The sequence below is a fragment of the Malania oleifera genome, chromosome 10, assembly GCF_029873635.1.
Source record: "Malania oleifera isolate guangnan ecotype guangnan chromosome 10, ASM2987363v1, whole genome shotgun sequence".
In the NCBI taxonomy this organism is placed as follows: domain Eukaryota; kingdom Viridiplantae; phylum Streptophyta; class Magnoliopsida; order Santalales; family Ximeniaceae; genus Malania; species Malania oleifera.
Genome location: NC_080426.1, coordinates 6,444,157 through 6,457,652, shown reverse-complemented (window position 1 = coordinate 6,457,652; position 13,496 = coordinate 6,444,157). Strand labels below are relative to the sequence as shown.

At 36.1% G+C, this 13,496-nt stretch overlaps 1 protein-coding gene across 1 annotated transcript in view; it reads left to right on the top strand.

Annotated features, from left to right (window-relative positions):
- The first annotated feature begins 5,656 nt into the window (after window positions 1–5,656).
- Window positions 5,657–13,496, top strand: part of LOC131166362 (uncharacterized) — a 50,631-nt gene continuing 42,791 nt past the window's right edge. The window contains exons 1-2 of the mRNA XM_058124844.1: window positions 5,657–6,266; window positions 8,551–8,650. The gene's annotated coding sequence lies outside the window, so the exon portion shown is untranslated. The remainder of the gene's footprint in view (window positions 6,267–8,550; window positions 8,651–13,496) is intronic.

The window sequence follows — 13,496 nt, the reverse complement described above, 5'->3', positions numbered from 1 at the left end:
CTCGTCGATGAGACGATAGATTCGTCGACGAATCTTGATATTATCGGTTTCCTAAAATCTCTCAGCTTCTCCTCATCGACGAGCCTCTCAATTTCATCGACGAGACTTACATGGATTTCGTCGATGAACTCTGGTTTCGTTGATGAAATCTGCTAAATTCCCAATTTGCCCCTCTCTTATTTAATTAAACCCACCTATCACGGTTCAGGTTCTTACATGCATCTCGAAAAGGGCTCAGGTGTGTATTAATGCAACAGGAAAAGGTCATTGTATGTGCTTTTTGAAAACTCAAAGAGTACGAGAAGAATTATATAACAAACGATTTGGAACTGACAACTGTGGTATTCACACTAAAGATCTAGAGACACTATTTGTATGGTGAAAGGTGTGGGATTTTCACAAACCATAAAAGTCTCAAGTACTTCTTCACGCAAAATGAATTAAACATGAGATAGAGAAGATGGTTAGAATTAATTAAAGATTATGATTGCACCATCAACTACCACCCGGGAAAAGCCAACGTGGTAGCAGATGGATTAAGTCGAAAGTCATTGAATGCATCAGTCTCAGCAATGGTGACTTAACATCAAATCATGATGGACCTGGAAATATTTGGTATGGAAATAGTGGAAGGAAAACATCAAGCTCTCATCGCTAACCTGGTAATCCAGCAAACCTTGCTGGAAAAGATTAAGGCTGCACAGATAAAAGATGCAGAGCTAGTGAAGATTATGGGTAAGGTACAAAGTGGACTAAAGGGAGACTTTAACATCTCTAACGATGAAGTTTTGAGATTTAAAACTAGATTGTGTGTGCCCAATGACAAAGATATCAAAAGAACAATCTTGGAAGAAGCTCATCGATCTCTTTATATAGTGCATCCGAGAACCATAAAGATGTATCGGGACTTGAGAGAGTCTTTTTGGTGGAACAACATGAAAAGGGAGATTGCACAATTTGTGGAACAGTGTCTTACTTGTCAGCAAGTAATGTTGAACATCTGAGACTAGCAGGACCACTACAACCACTCCACATTCCCGAGTGGAAATGGGAGCACATCTCTATGGATTTTGTAATTGGGTTACCTCCGGCATTCCATAGATAAAATTCCATTTGAGTGGTTGTTGATCATCTAACGAAGACCGCTCACTTTATTCCGATCAAAGTTAATTACTCTATGACCAAGCTCACAGAGTCGTATATTCAAGAGATAGTTAGATTACATGGTGTGCCTGTGTTTATCATATTAGATCGAGATCCATGATTCACATCACAATTTTGGAAGAGTTTGTAAAGTGCCTTGGGATCACAACTTACTTTCAGCACGACATTTCATCCTCAAACTGATTGACAATCGGAGAGAACCATTCAGATATTGGAGGATATGTTGAGAGCTTGTGTACTGGACTTCAAAGGAAGTTGGATTCAATATCTTTTGTTAGTTGAGTTCGCCTATAACAACAGTTATCAGTCCAGCATAGAGATGGCACCGTATGAAACATTATATGGTTGAAAGGGCCGATCCCCATTATATTGGGATGAGGTTGGCGAACGATGAATTTTAGGTCCCGAGATTATACAAAGGACCTCTGAGAAAATTAAGCTCATCCGGGACAAAATAAAAACTGCTCAAAGTCGGCAAAGGAGCTATGCGAATATCCGTCGGTGTGAATTGGAGTTTGAAGTGGGGGATAATATATTTTTAAAAGTTACTCTAATGAAAAGAATCATGATATTTGGGAAGAAGGGCAAATTAAGCCCCATGTATATTGGACCATTCGAGGTATTGGAGAAGATTGGTCTAGTCGCTTACAGAATTGGCCTACCTCCTGCACTATCGAGAATTTATGATGTATTCCATGTCTCAATGTTAAAGAAGTACGTTTCAGACCCTTCTCATGTGATAAGTTATGAGTCATTAAAAGTTAGTGACACTCTATCATATAAAGAAGTACCAATCTAGATTTTAGACAAGAAGGATCAGAAGTTACACACGAAAAAGATTTCATTGGTAAAAATGCTTCGGCACAATCATGACATTGAGAAAGCATCATGGGAACTAGAAACAGAATTACGCCAGAAATACCCACATCTTTTCGACAATAGCAGGATCGGATAAAAACACAACGAAATTTTTATAAGGAAGGAAAGATGTAATAACCTAGGAAAAAAAAAGTGTAGAATAATAATAATGGTTATTTAGTTAGCATCAAAACGAAACTGTTTCTCTGTTAAAATCCTTGATTCCATGTTTGATGCTTAAGAAAGACCTTGTCTAAGCGAGTGCTCAGAGACCATTGTGGCTCAGTTGCTCCTTGGAGGTTGGCCTGGTCAAAATAGAATTTCATAGGGTAAAACAGGGTAGACACTGTTTGTATACGTAAATAAGTACATAAAATAATGTTTTGACTGATATAATTTGTAGAAATATATGATAAAATAATAATAATATAGGTATCCTACGTGGGACCCACAAGACCGTGTGGGGTCACATGAGTCCCGAAGCTGTGTAGGGGTTCACATGAATCTCGTAGCTGTGTAGGGCTCACAAAACCGTATAAGGACTATTGGAGTTATGTAGGACCCACTTGGGTCTCAAAGTTGTGTGGGGCCCGCAAGATAATGTGGGTCCCACATAAGTTTTCGAAATTCGAATTTAATTTAAAAAAAAAAATATTAAAACATAGCTTAAAAATAATAACGATGATAATAATAATGATTTAAAATAAATTTTAAAAATTAATTAATTACGTAAATTAATTAAAAATTAATTAAATGAGAGTGTCAGCAAACACTCCCATTTCCCTCACATGATCCCCATTCTCATCCCATACTTAACCTATACCTAACCCATCCCATGTCCATTCTTTAATTTTAAAAAAATTATAATTTCACCCCTCTCCCCATACTTTTTCAAATTCCATTTATTCCTCAAAATTTTCGTATAAATAGAAAGCTCTTAATCTTCATTTTTCACAAAAAAATTCAAGGAAGAGAAGGATTAATGAGTGAAATAATTAGTGGTGGAGGGAGAATTTTGGTTATAATTAAATTCTCACTTACCCACTCTTTCCAATCTCATTTCTTATAGATAATCATTGTGTTCGTAACACAGGGTAAAAGAAGAGGTAAATAAATTTGATTATGCTAGATTTTCACGTTAGATTACTACTTGTTGATTGATTTGTACACTAAATATAAATTCAATTTTAATTTATCTTGACAATATAAAACAAATAATAATGTGATCTTTTTATTAGTTTATGATAAATAATATATAAAAACTATTTTCAAAATAATAGGAGTATGAGTTATGAAATTACTTACGATTATTTTTTTTGAAAATTTTTATAATGAACTCAACATTTCTAAATTTGATTAACTAGTTTATTCTGTCATGAATTTGAACCTAGAAATTTTAATTTGAATACTGAACAAAAAATTGAATATTGAAGATATGATTGCCTAGTTAAATTCATTCCTGAAATTGAATAATCTTTTAGTGCAAAATTCGTATCGCTAAAATTTGTATGGTATTTGGTTAATGGATTTTACTCTTGGCGATGTATTTAGTGTCGTGGGCAGTCAAAGTAAGATTACTTGTGTATTCAAAAAAAATTTCGAAAGATGCAATGAGAGTGAGATTATAGGTTGAATTTTTGAGCTACTAGAAGTTTTATGGGTTTATGAACAAAAGATTGGGAATGATAATAGTTTGTGAGCTTGTACATCAGTGAGAGGGAAAGAGTAAAATGTGAAGGAACTGCAACATGTCTGTTCCATATACATACATAACCTTTACTTGTGTGCTTGTGAATCTGTATGAGTTTACATAATATTTTTGTTGTTGTGGTTGCTTAAGGTGTTGGAGTATTGATTTTGTTGAATCCTTCACCCTAATATTGATCAAGAAATGCACGATGTATACAAGCATGAAACTTGCTAGCATCTTGCTTAGCGTGCACTTTGTTTTATTTTGTGAGTGTATGAATGTGAGGTGTCTATTGTGTCGGTACAAATGCAACGGTATGATTCAAAATTTTGGGTTCATTTTGGGGAAAAAACTTGTTTTGATATAAAGTTTGATTTTATGATTTTGTTACTAAAATTTAGTTGTGTAATTTATAGTACATGTAATAGACTGTAATAGCTTTATTTTGATTACAGGATTTATTTTCTAACTGTTATAGCTGATAATCATATTTATTCCACAATTGCTTCCTTGCATCTGCTATTCTAGGCGTTCATGATAGAATAAATTATATTAAAAATTTATGAAAATTTTTGAAAAATAGATTTATAATTGCCTTTATGTATGTGTTCCCATCCACACCTTCAACAAACCAGCATAACTAAAACTGGTTCAAAAAATGGGAGATCATATTGTGAACCTGTTCCAAATGAATCTAATCAAAAAATAGAAAAGGGGCGGCCTCAAGACATTACGGCAGGCAATGTCACTCTAAGCTAGCTAACCAAACCAATCTTCTCTCCTCAGACATTGCCTTAAACATCTCCCTCCAATCTACATCTTTGAACATCTTAATTGCCTTTATGTATGTGTTCCCATCCACACCTTCAATAGATTCCAAACACTTGACACAATTGGTAATTGAGAATGTGCTGGACTGGAGAGATGCCTCAAGTATGCTCAAGGTTGGGGTCCTCGTGTTTGTAACTTCAGCCCATTCCTTCAAAGTTTCACCTGTCTCTGTTGTCCTCGCTTCCCTCTTTCCCCAAACATGGCTTGTTGGAGTGGGAGATCGTTCCCGCCGTCTCCGCACACTTTGCGAGGGATAATCTTTAGCATCGCTGCTCTTACACGGGAAAGCGGATGGGGTAGCATTTATTGATGCATCTTCCATTTCTTATTTGTCTTCATCATCTATGAAATATGGAGCTAATGGGAATGCATATTTGAATTTTGCTGCAAGGTCACCAAATATGATTCTCAACTCAATGTACATGGGGCATCCTTTCTCGCGGAATCTCTTTGCACCTTTATTCTATCATGTATGCAAAAATTATATTTGTTGTATTATAAAAATTTTCAAAAAAAATAATCGTAAGTTCATTATAATGTGTTTAATTGTTAATTTTAAATATTACATCCAATAAATATTTTGCAACTTTATAATTACTAGACATTTTTATAACTTATCGAGAAATTTTATTTTGTCCAATTATATTTTTAAAAAATTTTGATATAATACAAATTATTTTGTCATACTTATATAATTGGTTGACTCAAAGCATCAAAGCAGTCAATTCCAAATTTTTGTTCGGTCCCTAATAACTTATTTGACTTTAATAATTATATTAATCATATATTTTTTTACTAAATTAATGTCATTTTAAAATATTTAAATTTAAATTTGTAAATAAAAAGAGCCTAAATTTCGCCTGCGAGATTCTCCACGTGGCGTGCATTTCAAAGACAAATCTCGCAGCTTAGTGCTGTGAAATTTGGCCACGCGTCACCTTCCCGCTGGCTCCTCGCTTTAAATTTCGCAGCACTAAGCTGCGAGATTTGTTTTCCTCCGTGTCACGCGTCACCTTTCCGGTGGTCCATTAGTTTAAGCTACGAGATTATGTGACCATTTGTTTGAGAAATTTTTTCCCATATTATTTAATATTTTATTTCCTTTTAATAATAAAACGGGAAAAAACTCCCACCCGAGCACTGCCCCTCACCCCGACCACCCGAGCTCATCTCCACGGCCACCATCGCAACCACCACTCTCCACCGTCACCTTCATCTTCTCCATTCTCCACTCTCCCCATCCTTCCTCACGACTCTCACTCCCTCCAAAATCCCTGCAAGCAGCCGAGCATCCCACGATCATCACTACTGTCTGCACGCACCACCGCGTTCCCCCACAGCCACCACGCCTCCGGCGACACAACCGAGCCCGACCATCTTCGCCCTCCGTCCAAGGGAATATCCAGACCACACACAGCCACCTCCCACGGCCCCGAGCACTACCATCACCTGCAACCTCTCCACTTCCACATAGCAACAGCCGCAGCCCTATGCCCAGCTCACATACTGAGAAGCAGCAGTAGCACCCAACCCCTACCATCCTAGTTGTGCCCAACAAAAAGAAGCAGCCTACCTCACGGCCAGCCACCGCCATTCCCACAGCCGCAGCAAACCTTCCCTTCAGAATCCACGGCCATACCCTAACCTCCATCTCCCCAAAGTCAAGCAGAATCAACAACTCCCTTGTGTTCAATTTCATCCGGTTCTAAAATTTTCCATCTGGGTAAGTTCCGTTGTTGAGGATTGGAGTTGATCTTATTTTTGTTTCTGATCACTGGGGCTTTGTTAAAATTGTTGGTGTTAGGATAGTTGTGAATGAATTTTATCATAAAAAAATCTGCTCCTGTGCATTGCTGTGATTCAAAAAAACCCCACCACCAGTTTGATAAAATGCCTAAACCAAGTTTGTTTTTAGATGGATGGTTGAAAGAGTTTTGGGGGATGGTAGCATCAATTCGGGTTTAGTTTGGGACTTTGAGATCAAATTTTGATTTGAAAAGAGAGTAAGGTGTGGAGTTTGGCTTGTGTGCATACCAAGTGTTTGACATAAATCTCCTATGAATATGGCAACTCACTAACACACACCATTCACACACATTTACACACACTGTTCACCCACTATTACACACACCTTCACACATTAACTTACTAACTTACTAATTTATATACTAACTCTAACTAACTTACTAACTTATACTAACTTTTACTAACATTTTATTTATTTGCTTGCATCCATACTAACTCTAACCCATGCGTACTAACATTTATTTCATTGCTCTAACTTTTATTTTATTGTCAGCTAACTTATACTAACTCTTACTAACTTTTATTTTCCTGCATACTGACATTTACATTTCCTGCACTCTAACTTTTATTTACTTGCATCCTAACTCTTTTAAATTTCTTCTATACTAACATTTACTTTCCTGTATACCAACACTCACTTTCCCGCACCCTTTTAATTTCTTGTATACTAACATTTAAATTCTTGTACTCCAACTTGCATACTAACACATGCTAACTTGTATACTAACATTTATTTTTATATTGTTTCCTTTACTCACATTTATGCACACACATTTTGCACATGTCATTTACACACATTTTGCACATGTTATTTACACACATTTATGCACACACATTTTGTACATGTTGTTTACATACATCCATGTACACACACACATCATCATCCATTCATGCATATGCCTATCCATCTCATATCATGCATGCATGCGGGTCTGTTCTTATACATGCATTACATCATTATTCATGTCCTTATTCATGCATGCATGCATGCATATGCACGCCCGCTCACACACCTCATGTGTCATTTTTCATTCATGCATGCATTCATATGCGTGCTCATTCACCACACACGGCACCGCGCACATTCTCCTGCACACGCATGCTCATTCTCATTTATGCTGACACATACTTCATGCATCACTTGCACATTCTAACATACACCTGAACACACACACAACCCATGCGGAAGGCAACGCGTGTTGACTAATGGTCTCGACCAAGACCTTAAATTGGTTTTCTCCCGAGCCAGTCAATGTTTGACCGGTTCACCCCCCCAACCAGTTCACGCTGGTTTTCTCTATTTCACTTGTTTATTAAATATCCAGAAAATTCGCAGAAAATCCACAAAAAATGTCAGAAAAATCGCAATTTTTTTAGAAAATCCCAAAAATATTTTCAAACTTTGACTTCCATGATTTTTGTCTTAATTTTATTTATGTTATTTTGAAGTTCGGGAAAAATATTAAAAAATCACCAAAATCACAAAAAAAATGTTTTCACACTTAGAAAAAAATCACAAAAATGTTTATTAGGCCCAGAAAATCATTTTCGTCCCAAACAAAGTCTGAAACTTCCAGCCTAAGTTGCCTAACCCAAAAAAAGCAAAGAAAAATCAAGGACCTTGTTGTAGTTGCCCAAAAGGCCTATTGGAACTAGGGAGAATGCTAATCCAATGGTGACTGGATTACTGGTTGAAGCTTTAGTTCTTTCCTTTATGCATATGCACTTAAGTATGTATATGCACATATACTTTATATACACAGTAATATTTGTCAGGGCAGATGAGTTCAATGCTGAATTTGAAAGTAGTTATATTTTTAATGTTGATTACTTACAAATAATAATACTTAATAATAACTGCTAAAATAAATATATTCCCTTTTCAATCTTCTTTTCATTTTATTTTCTTCTCAATGTTGCCCCCCCCCCTTGCCCCCCAATGCTTTCTTAGGAGTGACTTAGGATTCCTGAAAAAATTAATTAAGACGGCATGTAACAAGTGAACGTGGTATTATTCTGTTTTGATTTGTTGGCTGCTGTTACTTGGTAACTGGTATTTTGGAACTACTTTCCAGCTTCTTTATATGAAAGTAGATTTCTTATTACTTTGATTAGGTGATGAGAAAATCTGCTATGTGTAGGTAAAAGAGAGCTTGAGCCTCTCTAGACAGATTGAACTAAACCTTTCTTCGTGCATGCAGGTGGATTATAATTCAGTATAAGGATAAGTGAGGTTCTGGAAGCATTGATCCAGCCAATCAGTAATCCATCTGCCTCATCTACAGTGACTTGCAAGTATAGGTAGCATGAATGCTCACTAGCAAATCATTGTTAAGTTTACTGATTGTCGTTATTTGTTATTTTAAAACTACTTCCTTGTTTCTATAAGATTTGTTTTTTTTTTTGGGTGGGGGTGGGGATAGAAAATGAAATATATTAAGGAAGAAGAGTAGAGGGATTACAACCTTAGAAAGGACAAGAAATCCTAAAAAATAAAAGTCACAGTCAGAATAAAGACAGAAAAAAGCAAAGAAAAAAGAATTAACAGAACCTAATTAAGAAAACCACTCTTTAATCTCCTGAGTCCTGCCATCATAATTCACTGAACACTGCTAGTCGGCAAATTCTTGCTGGCTTTTCTTCACCTTCCTAGTGCTGCCATCTAGGTGAACTTCATTTTCTCTAGGACTAGTCAGCCACACAATGCTACATTCTCCCCATTAATTTTCTCCACTGGAATAGGCAAAATCCTATCCATACGATGCTACTCTCTTTTCTGAGTTCAACTTCCTCAAAAATACTTCTATAAAGATAATAAATGGCTGCAATTCTTCAAGCTACTTTCCCTCTTCCTTTTTTTTTTTTGAAATTTTTGTTTTTTCTGTTGATTAGTTTATTGGTTAGAATTTGGAAAGAGATGGGCTTTTCTTCTTTCATCATTATCTATTTTGATTGGCAATTTCTGTGGTAAATGATATTGTTTTGGTTTGTCTAAATGGGAAAGGTGGTATATGGCAAAATTTAGTTCATAATTTCATCTGGGATTGTTTGCATTTTGTTGAATTCTCTGGAAAATGTAAACAATTAGGCTAATGCAAGGTTTGATGGAGGAGCTTGACATTAATTAAGAGTCTTTGCTTTTAGGCAAAGATGTTCTCTTTCAAATTTGTTGTTGCTGTTTTATAGTGCAATCATATGTAATCTATCATTCTTTTCACATTTGATTTTGGAGTGAATACTTTCAAATCATGTTTGTGTTGTTACATATATGGTAGTACAGCAAGTGCATTTAACAAAAAGAAGAAGCTACCAAAGAGTAAGACTTCTGAAAACAAGACTAAGATCCCAAATATTAAAATATGAGACAAGACTAGCATGGTTGATTGATTGCATGGTACCTATCAAAAAAGAAAACATTGATTGTGTGGTGTTTTGTTTTGATAAATTTTAAATTGATGGTAGTTTGTGTATGGAGAGGTTCTCAAGGTGTATAGAATTTCATTTTATTACCCATTAAAAAGTACGTGGAATGTCCAAAAATTTGGTAGCTCACCTGATTGTGTGGTTTAAATGTTTTGATTTCACTCACATGGACAAAAATTTTGCATTTTTTTTTTTGTTTCTTTTTAGGAGTAGTAATATTGTTTAATAAATCAGTACGTTATGTTTTTTATGAATTATGATATGACATCCCATATTCCCATGCATGGCACAAGATACTGCCAGTATATATATTAATGTAGAGTTGTAGGCTTTCTCTAGCTTTCAGAAAGGCTAATCCTAATTTCTAGTGATTTTGAATGAGACTATTAAGTAAATCAAAATGGGCTAATCAATGTCTTGCTTTGATTTTATAAGATATTTTTGATGTAACATGTCACATTTTTCCACTGTCATTATTTTGTTTTTGTAAGATTTTTTCAGCAAACAAAGAAAAAATTTATTTATTGTGATTTTGGAAATAAAGAAGCCCACACATTTCCATTAATTATTTTTTTTATTTTACATATGTTTTATTTTTAGAAAAAAAATAGATATTTTAATGTATTTATGAAAAGTTACAAAATCATCATAAATATTTTTAAAATTTTGGTTTAATTTTTTTAAATAAATGGAAAATTTGTTACATGTCATTCAATGTCACTTCATGCAGTCTGCCAGTCATGAACTACTTTGTGCGAACTTTTTGTATGGTGAGAAATCGTGAGTGAGACCATTTCCTTATCTTCAGGTTAACCCTTAATTCCAGGTTGTGTAATTGGTCTGTGATATATTATCACCTATCATTTATTATTATTTTGATTTATATATATTTTTTAATTTTTAATAGAAAAACATAGAAAACATTGCATGGTAGTAATGTTACATATTATTTATATTGGCAGTTAATTAGAGATCATCATGCCTTATTACACTCGAAATTTCAGGTTTAGCTATTTTAGATTGTGGAAAATTCTTGGTGACAATTATAGAAAGTATTTACTTATGAATCTGTGATGATTTAGAATCTCCCAATGATATTCTTTGCAAAAGTTCACCTACAATGTGAAGAAGAGCTTGTGAACCTAACAAGAATTGCATTGGAATTGGAGAGCGAATGAGAGTCAAAGGTTGCTACTTCGTGGATATTGAGAGCCAATCTTTTGACTATGCTTTCCAAGGTGTTCAGAATGACTACCTATGGATATCTGAAAATGGAAGGAATCATAGGCTTTCATTACATTTGGAGAAGGAAGGGTGTAGCCAGATGATACAATCTTGATTGGAATTCTGGGAAGAGAATTAGGATCCATGGGTTTGTGAATTGAGACTTTAGGGTAATACACTACTGCTTGTGCTGAAACACAACTGATCTGGAAGGGTATCGATGTCATCAGACATAAATGGAGGCATAATTCGCTCATAATCTCGTGAGTTGCTTGATTCTATGTAGGAAATAGCCAGTGGCAATAGGATCTGGCTAGCTGAGTGCCTCACAGAGACATGTTAGGAATATACGAACAAATTCCCGAAACCTGTGAGAAACAAATAGAGAAAGAATAACGCCAAAGAAAAATTCAATCACACGCACAAGACAATATTTACGTGGTTCGGCAATTTTGCCTACGTCCACGGAGTTGCAGGGATTTCAATATTATCAGGAAGAAAGCACAGAGAGTGCGGCGATACAATTCTCTCGCTCTTGCTCTCTCTCAAGAATACAACCACACAAAACCTAATCACCCGAAAGCACCCTTTTTATATATTACGCCTAGGGTTCCGTTCCGAATGGGCTCCAAAAATTTTCTCACGGCCCAAGCCGCAGCGCTCATGGACTAAGCCTTAGGATAGAAATCTCTAATTAAACGGAGGTCGGGTCGTCATCCAAATTAAGACACAACTAGGCTCCACAAAAGCCCAACAAGACATGGGTGTGTTGGCACCCTTATTCCAGAGGGTTATTTACCTATAAGATGATGGATGATTTTCCACTGCATCAAAGAACTTTGTGGGTTGTTCCTTCTATAGAACTTAAGGAGTTCCAATGGAGTTCAGAGGATTGAGCAGTTGTTTATAGATTCAAAAAGACTGGTAACCTGATCAAAGAATATGATAGAATAGAGGAAAATGATTGGGCATCCATTGTTGGCCTGGCTGTCTTGTTTTTTGGGGGGGAGGGGGCAGGTGGAATTGTAGGGGTCTTCTTTATGAGCTTGGAGGCATGGAAAATGCTGAGAAGAGGAGCAGGAGTTGCAGAGATGTAAAAGGGAAGAGAGGATTGGTGCAAATCTGAACTAGTACAGCTGTGAAGGAGAAACTGAGGAGGGTCTCCCTCTTAATGTCTTGCGCTAGTCTCATTGGTTGCTAAAGGTTGTCTCAAGTGCAGGGTGATTGGTTGCAACCTAATTAATGTTTTGATTCATGGCAGAGAGGTACCAATCACAGGAGCAGGTGCCTGGCTAGGTTCTGATAATGTGAAAACTGTTAGCAAACAAACCAGAGTCTTATTTGAAGGTCTTGAGGAGCCAGCTTACAATATCTGAGAAAACAAGGAATGTTCAAGGATTAAATAATGTTAGAAAGATGATACTATGGAGCCTTTCTTGAAAAATTGGAAATGGAGTTTGATGTGCCTTCAGGAAATCAAGTGGGAAAACTTATGCAATCAATTAGTTGACGGCATATGGGGAAGCTGAAGCTGTGGTTAGATTGCTTGCCAAGGGAACTTTTAGGTCTTTGGGTTATGAAGACGGAAGATGGGTGGGAGATTTCACTATGAATTGTCCTCTTAAGCTCCTAGTGGATAGATTTATTTGGCTGTTTAGTGATTGTGTATGGACATAGGGAAGGCCAGGGGAGGGGTTTGATTTGGGTAGAGCTTTTCGTGGGTCAGCGGGTGTTGGTGGTGATTTCAGTATGGTTCTTTATGCTCATGAAAAATGTGGAGAGATTTCAAAATCCCCTTGCAATAGGGAATTCTGAGAGTTTGTGCATAAAAATGTTCAGATTGATCTCCCTCTCCTTGCAGGTGCTTTTACTTGGTCAAATTTTAGGGAGTATCCTTCCCTCTCACAGAGTGACAGGTTCCTTATCTTTGTACCTTGGAAGATCACTTTCCCAAGGTCGCACAAAGCTGTTTCCAAGGCTTACATTGGATCACTGCCCCATCAGCTCATCCTTCTTGATGTTGTGGTAATTAGATGGAATCTACACCATTCAGTATGGAATACATGTGACTAAGTTTGAAGGTTTTTGTGATTTAGTGATTTTGTTGTTGCAAAGTGTAAATGCATGAAATTACAATTTTGTGCTAATTTGTGATTTAATTATTAATTATATTATGTTTGCATTCTTGTAAAAGGTCAAAATTGTCAGTATACACTGGGATTGGCCACATAGACACAATCCTTGTCTTGGGATGTTATAGAGTCTTGGCTTGGTGGACTTGAATGAGGGTTCGTTAAAGGTAGTCTTGACCCCTTAGCGTTTTCATAAGCTACTTAATCGATTGCCACATGTCGTATGTAACTCATTTTTCTTTTTCTTTTCTCTCACTTTAATTGTGTCATGACCTCATTGACACAATAAATTTCACTTTTTCATGTGTCAAGCATTCTCTTATTGGAGGATACCATCTCACATCATTTTGCCTTTCTCTTATAAACAC